The sequence below is a fragment of the Pleurodeles waltl genome, chromosome 5, assembly GCF_031143425.1.
Source record: "Pleurodeles waltl isolate 20211129_DDA chromosome 5, aPleWal1.hap1.20221129, whole genome shotgun sequence".
Taxonomy (NCBI): Eukaryota; Metazoa; Chordata; class Amphibia; order Caudata; family Salamandridae; genus Pleurodeles; species Pleurodeles waltl.
In genome coordinates, this window is record NC_090444.1 from 1,590,306,932 (window position 1) to 1,590,322,551 (window position 15,620).

The 15,620-nt window shown below is 40.6% G+C and overlaps 1 protein-coding gene across 1 annotated transcript in view; it reads right to left on the minus strand.

Moving 5' to 3' along the window:
• The window catches only part of ADAM17 (ADAM metallopeptidase domain 17), a 475,078-nt gene that overhangs the window by 303,382 nt on the left and 156,076 nt on the right, over positions 1 to 15,620 (minus strand). The window lies entirely within an intron of this gene.

Sequence of the window (15,620 nt, forward strand, 5' to 3'; positions counted from 1 at the left end):
GGGCAATTTATACCAGAGGCAAACTGGCAAAAAGCATACTTTTGCTCCAAATGTGCGGACACACTTCTGCACGAGCTCCCATCTATCTATGTTCATACTTACTTATACACATACACACACGTACGTATAAATCTGTATATACATGTGTGTGCTCGTGCGTGTGTAATTATGTGGTTAAACTCCTGTGTTATCGAGGCTCACATGCCATTCTTAAATGTACTCCCAAACTGACACTGCTCCTTAGCACTGTTCTGAAACTATGTGCAGGTGGTAATTTCTGTTTGCGAAACATCTTAATAAGTATTTGTGGAAACTCGTGCTCCAACTTGTGCGCGCACACACACACATCCACCGAGTATATTTACACTATTGTAAGGCTGCATCAATATCTTGGATTTATAATGAAGAATGCAAAGACGGTCGTATTTATCTAGCTCTACCATGGCTTAGGACAGACACCGCTCCTCGCAACTGCAACCACATCCAATCACCGCAGACTTAATGTACTTCAATCCCTTTGCAGTGTAACGGGCTTCCAAAAAATCCCAAGTAGCTGCCTTTTTCCATGAAAGAACTTAACGAATCATTACCAAGTCAGGTGGACTCCCAGAAAAGAAGGACAGGGTTGTGTGCACAGAGTGGGATTGTATTGAACCCATTCAATAATAAAACAAGCATTTGCAATGCACTAGGGTCTCGCATTTGTCGGAGTTACAGCTGTTCACAGTTGTAAACTCCCAACCGGATTTTTCTTGCATAAAAAAAAAAAAACAGCGCGGTCGTACTGCTACAGTTCACACGGAATAATACCTATCGGCAAAAATGCAATTACGAACGTAACCGGCAAAAGTGAAATTAACTGTGTAACAAGGTCGATGGTATGTGAAGCGCTCTACTTCTGCCCAGCGAGATCGCGCAGCGAAAATAAAGAAAAAGTAGTCCGCAAACCCAGCGAGCCTCGCATGTTTTCTGTACTTGGTCGCTGCGCTCGAGGAGGGCTAACCACCAGAAAAGGCATGACGTATGCGTGCCTTCCACTAATCAAAACAAGCGGATTCTAACAGGCAAGCCAACTTGCCAATGAAAGACACTGACGTGACGTTGATGGGGCTCAGAGCTCTTTTCTAATAACTAAAGCATCTCGCTAGCGATACGCATGCACGAGCGCATGCGACGCAGGCTCGACCCTAAAAAGGAGGTTCCACCTCAGATTTCGGAAGGCAAACCTGCTCACCAAATCTAAGCCAACTTGACTATATAAGCGGAGCACGTCTCTCTTTTGGTTACAATAACAATTTTTAAAAAGCAACTTTTAACTAAACGGCATCCAAGCAGTTTTAGCATTTTTTCCTTTGGATAAAACGCCAAATAGAAAAAGCTACATGGAGACATTAGAACACACTATCCAATACGCTAACTTTACTGTTTTTTTTCTTTTAGCCATGCTGCACATCACACTGCAATACAACACGGAGAGGTTGACTTATTGACTTTGCCAATGCTTATTTTAGAGTATCTACTGCTGACCAATAAGCTTATGAATCAGTTGACAGTTTCCTTGTGAAAGGATAATGCGCACATTCTCAGAATTAAAATCATGCATGCCTGCTCCACCTAGCTTCCTTTGGTGCAACGAAACCTGTGGGTCATATTTGTAAAATATTTCTCCATAATGCACAGCGTTCAAACCCACACTGGTGCAACCTCATGCAGGATTGATTAGTGTTTAGTCATTGAACACCAGCAGACCTTCCACTGGCTTCACAAGACTCTTGCCCACTCTGTGGGCATAGCAGATCAGGACTTCCTCGGGCACACACAGGGACAAGATGGTGATGGGGACAGGAGAAGCCAGTTTCCCGCACTAAGTTTATAAAGACAACGGTGAACCACTTAGCCTGAGGGCAAGCGAGTCTGTGAATTGCCTTTTTCTATGTTAAATACATACTAGAGGCAAAACGTTTCGTCCGTGCAAACAGCACAATTGTTCATACCATTATACACCGTATAAATTTTATGCTTCAGTGATGTGCAAATGTCATGGGGCTTGTTTGTTCTCTCATGATGGCTAATTACACAACTTTTATTTACACCACGAATTTTTTTTTTTTAAAGCTAAATACCAAGTAACAAAAGTTTGATTAAATATTGCTCCAAGTTTTTGTATGCTAATTGATCCCTTCATATCAGGAAAACACAGAAGTCAAAATAGAATAAAAATGTTCTTTTCACTTTGTATGTGTGAGCATGTGTATTTTTAGGGTCAAGCCTGTGCTAGGATGCGCTTGCACATGCTATCTCTTGCGAGAAGCTGTAGTAGTTAGAAAACGGCTCGGAGCCCCGCCATGTCACGTCAGTGTCCTTCATTGGTTCGTGGGCTTGCCTTTTAAAATCTGCTTGCTTTCATTAGTGGAAAGCATGCATATGTCATGCCTTTTCCGGTGGTTAGCCCTCCTCGAGCGCAGCGACCAAGTACTGAAAACATACGAGGCTTGCTGTTTTCGGTCCGGTTTGCGGACTACTTTTTCTCTTTTTTCGCAGCGCAATCTCACTGGGCAGAAGTCGAGCGCTTTGCATGACATCGACCATGTTACGTAGTTAATACTTTTGGCAGTTACATAGATAATTGCACTTTTGCCAATAGGTTTCACTACGAGTGAACTGTAACATCGCAATCGCGCTCTTTTTTTCCATTTAATGAGGCAAGAAAAGTCCGGTTGGGAGTTTACAACTGCTAATAGCTCTAACTCAGAGAAATGCGAGACCCGTTGCATTGCAAATGCTTGATTGTTTTTGTAAAGCGCTCATACAGTGAGGAAGTCACGCAAGAGAGATGCTAGAAAAGGAGGTCACATTTTCTGCATTTCAAAAATATCTTCTCAAGCCGAGGACGGAAGTAAATGTGTTTTCAGGGTCAGAAAATGAGAAGTGTGGAGGGCATGAAGCGGGCACCGCAAGCCTAACAAAACACGAACACAAGTGGGAAGTGCTGGTTCAGAATTCCAAAAGGGTGTGTAGTAACGTGCAGTGCTGCAGACTTTGGGACTGGGGAACAGGGTTCGAGTCTCGGCGTCGGCTCTCCCAGTTCCCATGCCGATTGGAACAAATTAAACAATGGCAATCTAAACAACAAAATTCAGAAAGTAAACAAAATTACAAATAAATGCAAATCTGTACTGGACGATCTGTTCTAAAGGCCACATCAAAGAAAACAAGCGAGCAGCAGAAAGGGAAGTGGGTGATCGCATTTGGAAAGGAGCCGAGGCAAAAGAAACAAGCATTGGCAATGCAATGGGTCTCGCATTTGCTTGAGTTAGAGCTATTAGCTTTCTAAACTCTTAACCGGGCTTTTCTTGCCACATAAATTGAAAATGAAAAGTAAAACAGTTTGACATAAGCGAGCCGATTCACAGCACTATGACCGCCATTAGCACCAGCATGAAGAGACACACAAAAGGAAAAAGAAGTTCGCTCACGGTCAAACTTATCAGCAAAAGTGCAATTAGCCATGTAACAGGGGCCAAGGCCAAGGTGGTAACAAAACCTCCCCAAGGAGGGACAAACATAAACCGTTTACCAATGTCATTAAAGCATTTTTGAAGGGCAAGCCCACGAACGAGTGGTCCTGATGGGCATGGTTAAAAGCCCAGATACATACAAACACGTTGGAAAAGCAGCGGTTACGCGCTGCTATGCTCAATCAAAAAAGTAGTGAGCTGCAACTAACATAAATGACCAGAAGGGAACTGCTCCATGCTACAACGCCAGACTCCAGGGTGGAACAAAGCAGCCAAAACGCAGGACAAATGTAAGCTATTCACCAAAGAAACCACAGGTATTTCAAAAGGTAGACACTTGAACCAATGATAAGTGACAGGCATGGTCAAAGCCTCAGAGTAAATAACAGCATGTCTCAGAGATAGTGCATGCCCTGCTTAGGTTTGACCTGACAGACGGTGAGAGGCATTAACTAAGTGCCAACTGATCTATGTTAAGACAATGTCAACATTTGTGGTCCTTGTTCCTTGAAACCTGAAAATGCACTGGTTCTTCATGACTGCACTTTAACTTCTTTGTGTAGGGCAGAGATAGTTCCAATTTCTTAAATGTGTGACAACCCAGCAAATTATACATTGATATGCCTGACTGATTCTGTTTGAAAAACCTACAGCATGTTACTTCTAGGCAGATTGGTAGAATGGGAAAATCATAGTAACATCAACCCTTTCCACGCCGGCTTTTATGAATGAATCATTACCATTGATTCGATGCTCAGCTAAAATACACTCAGAGATAAATACATCAATCCAAGGAAGGAATTGCTTTTCTCAGCATTCACCAATTTAAAATACATATTCAATAGTGTGCTGAGTTATCTTATAATAATGTTGTGTCCCAAGTCAGACATTGGGTGTTATTAAATCCCTTTTTTAGGATATTTATGCAAGGAATACCTAGGGGATTATTTGTGAGATGACTAGGAACTTATTGGACAAAGACAAGGTTGTACGCTCGCATCTGCCCTGTCCTGACTTTACATGAATTTTCTGCCCTCTTTGATACAGAACTTATCAGTGCCCCAAACTTCAATGTGCTCAAGTCAGCACACTCTATTTTGCGTATGCTGCTTTTTACTATCTAAACATTAAGGAGTCTGTACAAACTAATTAAAAAAATCCATATGTTTTGTGAAGATAAAAGGTTTGATGTCATTAGAAAATAAAAACCAGGTATGTGGCACTTGGCATTCACAACAGCTTTTGAATCTTAAAACCCTTAAAGGGGGTACTGATTTTCCATTACCTAGGTATCAGAATGAGTGAATATACAAAGTGGGATAATCAGGGCAAAAAGAGAGTGGCAGTATTACGTCATAGTGCAGATACCTTGATAAGATTTTTCAGCAAGACATGGTGCCATGGCTCTAACATCAATAGTTAATCTGTTCAGTGCACATGCAGAAAGTGCAGCTAAACATAGCACACTGCCTTAAGGCATTTGAAAAGAGACAAGTTACTTGTTACAGCAAAATTGTTTTTTGAAGTGGGTCCTCAATAACACCCAAGAGCACCCTAACTTTTCATATCTATATGGATATAGGTTATGATTAAATCATGTACAAGCTTAGCATTAAGCATATGCTTTAGTAGTGGGTAAACACTTGGGGTTTCCTGCATTTCACAGCTATTGGGTGGCACATTCCAATGTGATGGAAGATCCTATAAGCCTTTCTGTACCTTGGTTCTGTTCTGTGAAAATGTTAACTAATCTTGGTATAGAAAACTTGGTCTGATCGACCATCAATCAGTCACAAGGGGACTCCAGTACTTAAAGACTTATCTACTTCTCTCCAGTATTTTAGATACCAAATGTTGCAAAAACATGAACTGAGAAGCGAAAATATATATATATATCTACATACATATATATATATTTTTTTAACAATACAACAACTGAGTTCTGGAACCATTCATACACGGGGCGGGGTATGAATAAAGTGATTCAAAATCACTTTTCTTGAAGTTTTGTTGTGGAGGTTTTCCTGTTGCAAAGGAGAAACGAGGTGCCAGGTACTCACATTTACATCACTGAAATTTTTCAAGGATAAAGTAGCAATTATTCTACAAATGTTCTTATTATCCCAGGATATTTGGGTTACAGACAACACTGGGTAATACCAACGATCAAACTTGCCTCTGTTATGGTATATAGGAAAGTTCATAAATTTGTAAATCTCCATCAACTGTGTTAAAACTACATGGAAGATGGCGTTTGTGCTTTCATAAAATATTTATGGATATGCTGCTGCAGATTGCTGGCTTGTAGTAATGACTCATTAATTGTTTTTTATACAACAGTACTAGCAGTGCAATGGCAGTACACTTAGGTTTCAAACTATAAACACCTAAATCACAGGCCTTGACTTATATATATATATATATATATGTTTACTTTATTAGAGCAACAGCACAAATGTATTATTTGGATACAAACAGGGCAATGTACAGATTAATACAGTTTATATTTCATATTTGAAAATAAAGTATAAAGTGTCAGTTAGAGTATGCACTTTTTTAAACTGCTAGAGGTTATGGCTTCTAACAAAAATAAACTTGATATCTGATTTAATTGGATTTGATTTATAAATTATAATCTGATTCTACTGAAGGCTCAAGTACCACAAGGCAAAGACACATCTTTTAACCTATGTGTAAGATGCAATGGAAATCCCACAATAAGTTCTATGTTAGTCCTGCTGTAGCTCTTTTCATGATGAGATATGCTGATGAGGTAAAAAGCATTTGGGCATAGATGGATATTAAAAAAGTGCACCACTTTCTGCCTTCTGGTTATAAAGAAAATAGGATTAATTAATTGCCAACAACTGAGTAAATGTCAGCGTTTTTAATCTAAAATACAATAATTACCTCAACAAATACCTCAACCAAAGTCTCTATTTCTACACGTCCACCAGATAGCTCTGCCGACCTCGTACTCGCCACTATCCCCCGCATCCAGAAGGCCACAGCCGGAGGAAGATCCTTCCCCCACCACACTGCCAAGACCTGGAACTCCCTTCCCATCCACCTCAGAAGATCTCCCACCCTATCTCAATTCAGAAAGGACCTCAAAACTTGGCTTTTCATCCGATTCCATCTTCATCAACGGCCTCTCACTTACCGCATCCTGACCAGTCACGCTTTACAAGTATTATGACTGATTGAATAATTAAGTTGAAGAAGCAGGACTTTTGATGCTGTAGCCAGACTAACATTTGGACATGGTAAAGGGAAACAGGCAGTCTCGGGTTAAGAGTAAAATGTCAACCCAATTAACTTTGGGAGGTGTCACCCACAGAGGTCTGAGGGAAGCAGCAAGGAAGAGCAAAAAATCCAGGACATGATTCACAACTTTTTTGTGTATGTATTTATTTAAAGAATATATTGCATGATTAATTAAAAACATTGTCAATTTCAGAGTAAAAAAATAAAGATAAAAAACAGACTCATTTTTAGACCACCCATAATAAGTACAAGTGGAAAAGCTTACATAACACAGTTAAATGTTATGACGCTAGTCATAAATGTGAAACTAATGACAAGCAACCTGTGGATCACCATTACGCTTCTTTGCAATTACTAATGCCTAAACAATTTAAAGTCAGTTTCAGAAGAGTTCTACAAAGATGACCTAATTGATGAGTTGTATAAAATGTGTGGCAAATATACAATGTTGTTTGTGTCCATGCAACAAGTTATTTTCCCTCTAACTTTTCTCCAATAAGCTCTAAACTCTAATCATGGAAAAAGCTGAAACTGAACAAAAAGCTGGCTTATGCTTTTGTTGCAATGATAGGGGCAAAATAAAGAATGTCTGTGGCTGATTGAAAATATAAGAACTAATAGCCAAGCATTTCTTTTCATTTCACATGAGCACTAATCTTTGCCAAAATAAATTAATGTGCCTTGTTTCATTAATAGGGGTTTCAAGTGAAGCTGGTAAAGAGCTAAATACCTAATAGTAATAAGCTGCAGAGTTAAAATTGCTGATGTGAGATGCCATTTCCAGGAGCTGTCTGATCTATTAAGCTTATCCCATACTGAATGCTTTAAGTGTCTATTTGGGTCAGTCTGAGCAGTAAATTCCAATAGAAGTGTCAAGAATATTGAACTGTTTGTACAAACTGAATTCAAAGTATTACTTGCGCTCATTCAATACTACCAGCTAAGCAGAACAAGGAACAATATGCACAATACCGGGGGATAGCAAGAAACTGCCTTAATTTCCATGAAATGACAAGGTCCATAGTGGACAGTGGGCATTCATTTAATCCCCATAGTTTCAATATTTGGGCTAATAATGGGCCAGACAGCTTTTTATTCAGGCACAAAAAGGAGTTGTTTAAAACTAAGGGCTGAGACGCTCAATGATGTTTCATGGCCCCTAGTTCACCAAGCCAAACCCACAAATAGTTGTAAAGAGCAACTCATTTGAGTATTGTGAGGTTGTGGTGCCATACTCTTTTATTGCAAAGGCAAGAACTTTACTTTTGTTAATATTTTTGGGTAGCGTGTTCACTCTGAAATTGACCACTAGGCTTGATAACGATCTTTGCAGGCCAACAGTAGTTTGTCCTAACAGGAAGGGGGGGTTGGGAGCACACTGCCTCACATCCCAGCACAGTTCACCCCTTTGCATCCTGGTATTCATACTTAGTTACCACTTACCTGAAAATTATCTGTAGTTTTTCACCAGAGTTGGTGCAGACATTGCTGTATATCTCTAGATATGGCAGCATTTCCAGCAACCCCAGATGAATTGTCTTTTTTTCTCTACTCTCTACTTATGAAGGCCTTCCCGTTTAAAAGGCTCTCTTGAGCCAGTGAGCTGACAAGCTTTGGAGATGCACCTGTGTTCCTGTGAGTGGTACTTGACCTGAAAGGAGTTTGGCAGCATTTCCAGCAACCCCGGGTGAATTTTCTTTGTCCTCTACTCTATACTGATGATGGGCTAAACCCAGAAACACGTGTCTAGAGATATACAGCAATGTCTGCACCAACTTTGGTGAAAAACTACAGACAATTTTCAAGTGCTAACTGTGAACTGCATTTACCAGGATGCAAAGGGGCAAACTGTGCTGGGATGTGAGGGAGTGTGCTCCCAAACCCCCTTCCCGTAGTTTGTCCTAATATAACTGTATCAGCTGCATATTGTAATAACAGAAAGGGTTGCTTCTCAAGCTTGGGTATAAAGACTTTGCAAGTACCAAGAGTGCACTGTATACATTAACAAGAATGGGAACTAGTACACACCAGTGTTTGAGCCATTTGCTGGTGTAAACATTTTCTGATGGTGCGATCTACGAGCCTAGCTCAACTCTCCCACATATACCAGCATACAATGACCCAATTGCCCTTAAACGTTGATCCATGAACCCACAATTTGCAGGTTTAGACCATGATAGGTTTCCATCTATACTGTAAATGCTGTTTTTAAAAAAATCTATAAATCTTAGCACAACCTCTGGAGTGTTGATTGATCTGTGTATCAGCATTGACAACGTGATAGGATTAAATTCCAATACACAACCTTGTCGGAAACTTGCTTTAAACAAAGCGAACATTGGAATGTTGGCGCTGCGGGCTTTTACCGGCCAGTAAAAGCCCGCAGCACTCCATTGTTTTCAATGGAGCCCCCAGCATTCCAATGTTCTAATTGCCTTTAAATTCCTAGACTACTAATGGTTATATGCTGGTCTAGTTCGAAATGGCTAGTGAGAGGGATAGTTCAGTAAGGGCACCTTTTCACCCAAATGCAAGTTTTCCTTGCCAAAACGCTAGCAATGCATGTCCAGACGTGGGTACAAATGACTTATTTTTCTTGAACCAGAATTAGAAAAGCTCCTTATTCCCTCCTTTGGATATTTCCTATGGTTTAGCATCCACCTCATGTAAGTATAGCAGAAGTTAGCATTAACAATAGAAATATGTTGTGGGATATGGTCGCTCCCAGCGAAAGACAATGTAAAAATCTGAAACTAAGTGACAGGACTTCTCAGATATTAATGTGTAGTCAAGAACTGTTAGTCTTTTCATGGAAAAATTAATGAAGTGTGGACGAATGTCACTGGAGAATCAGTTATTGAGCACTCTTAATCCCAAACTATGTAATTAATTTAATGTGACTTCACCAGTTTTGTCTCAATGTTGGGTGGGGCGGCATTACATCAGAACAAGATTGTATTAAAATCTTCAGTAACTATTATGGAAACGGCTTTTTATTTAGCTTTGACTGCACTTATTGTGGCAATGAGTGCTGGAAGGGTTTGTTTTTTTCATATGTCTGGCAGGAATAATATAAGTGTTAAATACGTCACTTATGTTCAATTTAGGCAATAGTTATACATGCCAGGTCCTGTTTCATAGAACTGGACTGAACGCGCTTATGATCATGTATGGGAAGTGAGGAGTTTGTGGTATTGCCTTTTGATATGTTAAAAAAAACTGCTTTGCTTTTGACTGAGGGGTTATACTCAATTTTTACATCACTTAAATTTTGACTCTAGGCCCACTGCACTTAGTGCAAGTGCAATGCATGCACATTCAGTATATGCTAGCCTTATCAGCTGCATCTAAAGGATGAACAGGAGTAACTGTTATTATCCGTTTTCCCCGTGCAAGAGGATACTCCTTAAAATGGCTGTCTGACAATTTTTTAGAATTATTTCAGTCACAGTGAATCGTTAGTTAGCTGGTGAACATAAATATGGTTTGTGTATTATGAGGTTAGTTTGCCCCTCATTAATTAAAACATATATGTAGCCTGATATGTTTGGTATAACCCTGCTAAATAGATTCGTCATAGTGTCATATGTTTGCAAACATATCTGCTTGTAGCTCAAATTAGATAGCCATACGTGTATCAATTCAATTAGTTTCACAATAGGTGGACAACATTAAATTGTACACCTGCTCACCTCAATGTAATAACTAAACCCTACAGAAATTCAAGAACCACATAATGACTTATAATCTTCTCTATGTATTCGTAGCTGCAAAACAGCACATTTCTGTAAGACTTATGGTGTCAGTCCTTTGCCTTCACAGGGTAAATCTGTCATCAGTCAAGCCTATGAGTGTTTAACACCGCACGGGTGCAGACAGGAGAGTTCACATTTCTATAGTCTAGTAAACAGTAGGGATTTGTCTGGCGTAACCACCGAAAAGAGAAGAGCGTTCATGGCTGAATAACAAGGTACTATCAACTCCTTAATACTGCAATTGTGTCAGAATCATTTTTATATGGTGCTTCCCCTCCGGCATCAGTGGATATTGAGCCTCCACCAGTGACTTACTTAGAAAAGAAATCACATGTGGCAGAGAGTCTTTATCTCACCTCATTTTATTTCTATACAATGCCGTAGTTTATTCAAAAGCCCACATATGCACATTTGACCTTGGGTTCCTCAGGGAAGAACAACCATCAACATTCACCCCACAAAGTGTGTCCTTTACAAAGGAAGAAAAGGCCAATCATCCTCAGGTAAAATAATGTCATAGGGCTTCTGACAAACGTGACCAAAAAATAATGTGTACGGCACAATGTCACCCTTTCTTATTTTATCGTGGTCTCTCAAATTTTAACTGCCCCTCTGGACTTCTGCTTTTTATAGAGATCCAGTCCATGTTTTCTGTTTAGACTTCTGTTTTTCCATCCAAAGTTTTTTATTTGAGTTTTGCACTCCCTCAGCCTTAGGTTTGAGTTGTGGTTTCATGCAAGAAGTATCTATCAAGATATATAGTTCATCAAGTACACAAAAGGTGACTGAAGGACTGCTTGCAATAATCCTACTCACTGGCCATCGCTAGGGGTAGCACTCCAACCCATTGTTGTTTTGCCTCCCATTCCACCTCAGACTACACACAGCCATGTGCAAATCAGTCTTGGTCTTGCTCCGAAAGGAACAGTCCAACCAACAGGAACAGCAAAGCCAAGTCCTCTCAGAACCAGAACACAAGCAACCCAAGACCGGTTTTGGCTTGATTGGACCTCTTCAGCCAGTTGTAGTTTGGTTCCAGTGGCAGATTGAGCAAGGGACCCATGTCAGAGCTTACCCTTGGCCACTTTGGCGTTCCATCAAACACACAAAAGGTGAGGGGAGCGATACTTGCAATATGTCTAGCCACTAGCAATCACTTGAGGAAGCATTTCAACCTAGTATTCATTTGCCCACCATGCCACCTATATATTAGTCACATCCATATGCAAATCTATCTTTGTCCTTTTCCAAAAAGAACAGTCCAGATTGTTCTTGCCCAGCCAGGCCCTCTATGAATGGAACACAAGCAAACCAAGACTGTTTTCGGTCTGACTGGGCCTCTTCAGGTGGCTGTAGCTTGGTTCAAGTGGCACAGTGAGCAAGGGACCCACGTCAAAAATAATTTTAGCAAACTTCAGATGCTGCTTAGGCAGTGATACAGGACAAAATGCAGACATACGGCTACAGTGCAATGCAAACGTATTTTCAATTTTACCTGGCAGCCTCTATACGGTTTTGAACACCCATGTATAATGCATGTAAGTTGAAAGGGGTCTGCTATTACACAATGAACCCTATTTCTAGAACAATCACCATCTGGAGACAGCCACAATCTACCAATCCTAATTCTATCCGCAGACACTAACCCCTCAGATATAGGAGTGTTGCCTAGGAATAGGTCCCACCAAGACTATTTTCATTGGTTCCCTCTTTTGCTTGCAAGGGCAAGTCTGAAGTATATATGGCCTCACGTCCCCACAGACATAGCACTGAGTCCAATGGGAGAATGTGTCCTCCCGCACCCAAGGAATTGCTCAGCAGATGTTTTCCTTCATTGTCATTTCACCTTTAGCTGCACGTCATCCCCTGGATTGATTCTGAGACTGGGCTTCCCTGTTGGGCATCATGCCATAGGTTGGGACTGTAGGCTCTTGCCAGTCCAGTTCTCTGATAGGTCATAACCATGTTTGGATCCCAGAGACAGACCAGGGTGCGGATGTTGCTTTACTCACTTCTGCATGAGAGGGAGTAATAATTCTAGGAATTATTCCAACACCATTTTAAACCTAATTTCAGCTCTGGCTGTGGTTTTCATTTGTAACCATTCATTTGCCAGCTCCATTAACCTGTGAAGCAACTGTCAGAGTGGTTCGGCAGCTTCAATTATACAGTTTGAAAGTATTGGCATCACGCTTTTTCACTGTAAGAGTCTTTGCAGTACTTTCTTCTTCGTCACCGAGGGAGTGGTTGCCTGCCTTGAATGCCTGCTGCAGCTCTCAAGTGGCAAAAGGCACCACATAACTGCTCCATATTTCCCCAGGCCATGCCACATTATAAGCCACACATTTGAATTTCAAATATTACGATAAAGTATAATCTGGGTCATTAACTAGTGAGTAATTCTGAAGAACCATTGAAAAGGCACTTGGCTGTGCCAGGAGGCGGCTATGACATCAGTCAAATATAAGATTGAGTATTAATGTTTCTCCTGAGATGCGACTTGTCTGGTACCTTGATGCTCAGCAGCCCAAGCAAAGCTCTGTCATTCCGCTTACCCATGTTCTTGAATTTGTAATGTCAGGTATAACAACTGCTGTCTGTAAGCGAGGGATTTAAATATGGTCTTCAATGCCTGTTGAAATGGAACATCCCACTTCTGAAAACACTTGTGGTAATCTGTCAAGAATCCTGTCTGTCAGGTTAAAAATACAGTAGTGGTTTATTATAATCAATCACATACTGCATTGTATTGCACAATCAGTATGTATTTCCAGCGTTCACTTTTCTTTATCCCACAACTTTCATAACCTTCAGAAACCCCTGTCAGCTGGTGTAAAATAATCGATGTTTCCCAAAGTCTTCCACAGTATAATGGAAGCTGGGATTGGAGTGGAGTGGAAAGTCTCCATCTCAGCTCCCTGGACCTTCATTGAGCAGACTCAACTCCTCTGTATATATTGCTTCTCAGTACCACTACTTTGTGGGGCTCATCCCCCATTGACTGTTCTGGTTCTACCCATCTCTTCTGCTTCCAGTCATTAGTGCCCTCCCACTGTTCCATCCAGTGATTCCTCCTCTTTCTAACAGATTACTGCTGTTTTTTTCAGAGGACCAAATGCTATGCATGTTTAAAGAAGGAATTCTCCATTCATTCTCCCCCGCCAAGATTTCCTTTCCTTTCTCAGACCCCACACAAATGTCCTCCCATTCCCCACAAGGTTTGGGCTCCTGGCAAAGCCTCCAACCTAGAATTCCATTTTCAAGGTCTTCCTCAACTCCAGATGACTCTGGCTTAGCACCACTAAAAGGCAGTGCAAGGAATCAATGAGCTGGACATGCAACCATCACCTGCCACACATGGGCATCACCCATGTCTCTGCAGGTGAGTTTGATAAGCGGACACTTGGCCAGACAAGGCCATGAAAGGAGATGCAAGATACAGTCAATTATGAGTCAAGTACAAAGAGGGATTGGGAATCTGAATTATGTACTAAAACTTGGATGGAATGTACAGAGATATACTAGTTCCAACAAATAAGTGGGTGCTAATGTGCTAAAGGCATAATTTCAGTAGGAATTTAAGAAGGGTTAAACTGGGGAGCATGGGTTGCAGGGAATGAAAATAGATGCCTTCTCTGAAAGCTCACAAATGTGGCATTCTTTACCCTGTGTAGATCTTTGCCACTGGGATCCCTAAAATAACAGCAATACCCATTTTACTCTAGGTCACTGGGAGGGAACAACAAGTGCAGTGCCAAAAAAGGTCAACTGGAAGGCAGAGCAACATTGCATGAAAAGGCAGCTAAGTGACTCCATATGCAGAGATTGCAGTGAATGGACTTCAGTATTCCCTAAAGGTTTTGGCACTCAATGTTCCCAAAAGATTTTCCAGATCTAGCGAACTATCCTATCAGGTTGGCTTTACCCGATACATTGCACACTAGGTCCAAGATCATGAGGCGCACATAATAAACTGGAGGTCATCTGTCTATGTGGCCTAATGGAAGCATGTGACTATAGTAAACATGTGGTGGCCTATCATTCTTTATAATAAATTAAGAAAGAAGTAAGAATTCGGAGTGTGGTTGTTTTGAACATTTGAACTGATTTACAACAAGTGTGCAGAGTGGGCCTTGTGGGCTTGGAATAGCAACCTTGTAGCAGAGATAAGAACCACAATGTGCAGAAGAAGGTGACTATCATTCTTTAGGCAGCTAAACTCAGAACTAGTTCAACAAAATATTACTACAGTTAATGCACTACCATAATAAATAAAACAGTATGTGAAATGCAATGATTCAGTGCAAATGTTTAAGATGACAAAAACTGAGAGGGAAGGCACAATATGTGCCAGGTGGGTTTGCTGGAGGAAGATAAAGACAATCATCTACATAGCTTCCTATACAAACTCTACTTTTATACACTTGTGTTACCTGCTACTTTCAACATTATCAATGATCTGACTTATCTGGAAATGTTGATAACTATTATCACACACATCATTCACTGGCAACAAAAAGAAGCCATATCAAAAGTTTATCATATGGTGAGAAGTAAGATAGTTGATGATGATGACACTCTCAGAATTTTTACCTACCATTGCATAAAAGCCACCAGATGGAGGAGATCATGCATCTGTTGTTGGCCTTATGAAAGGCAATATTTTACACTATTTCCTAAAGTTTGAATCGATGTTCAATCATCAACATGTGTTGTGTAGCCATTTTAGTTATAGCACCATGCACGTTAGTTTAATACACTAGGCCGCTGTGCACTTTGATCTAGATATATTTTAGTCGGCTTTGCATTGTTATTTTTACAATAACCAGTTTTATGGTCTTGTTTTATTTTCTTCTAACTGTTTTGCTTAGCCCAGCACTGTTTTCTCAAACAAGACATTCTTGATCACTTTGTGCTTCAGTCAAGGCTACAGTTTGGTACAGTGCCGGTGAACGTGGTAGAAGTCTAGTCTCCAACATTCGTAGAAAATACACATCCGTACGTAGGGACATTTTCTTAGGACATTAGCTGTGTTATTATAAAAACACTTCCTAGTCCCATTACACGTCAAGAGGGAGAT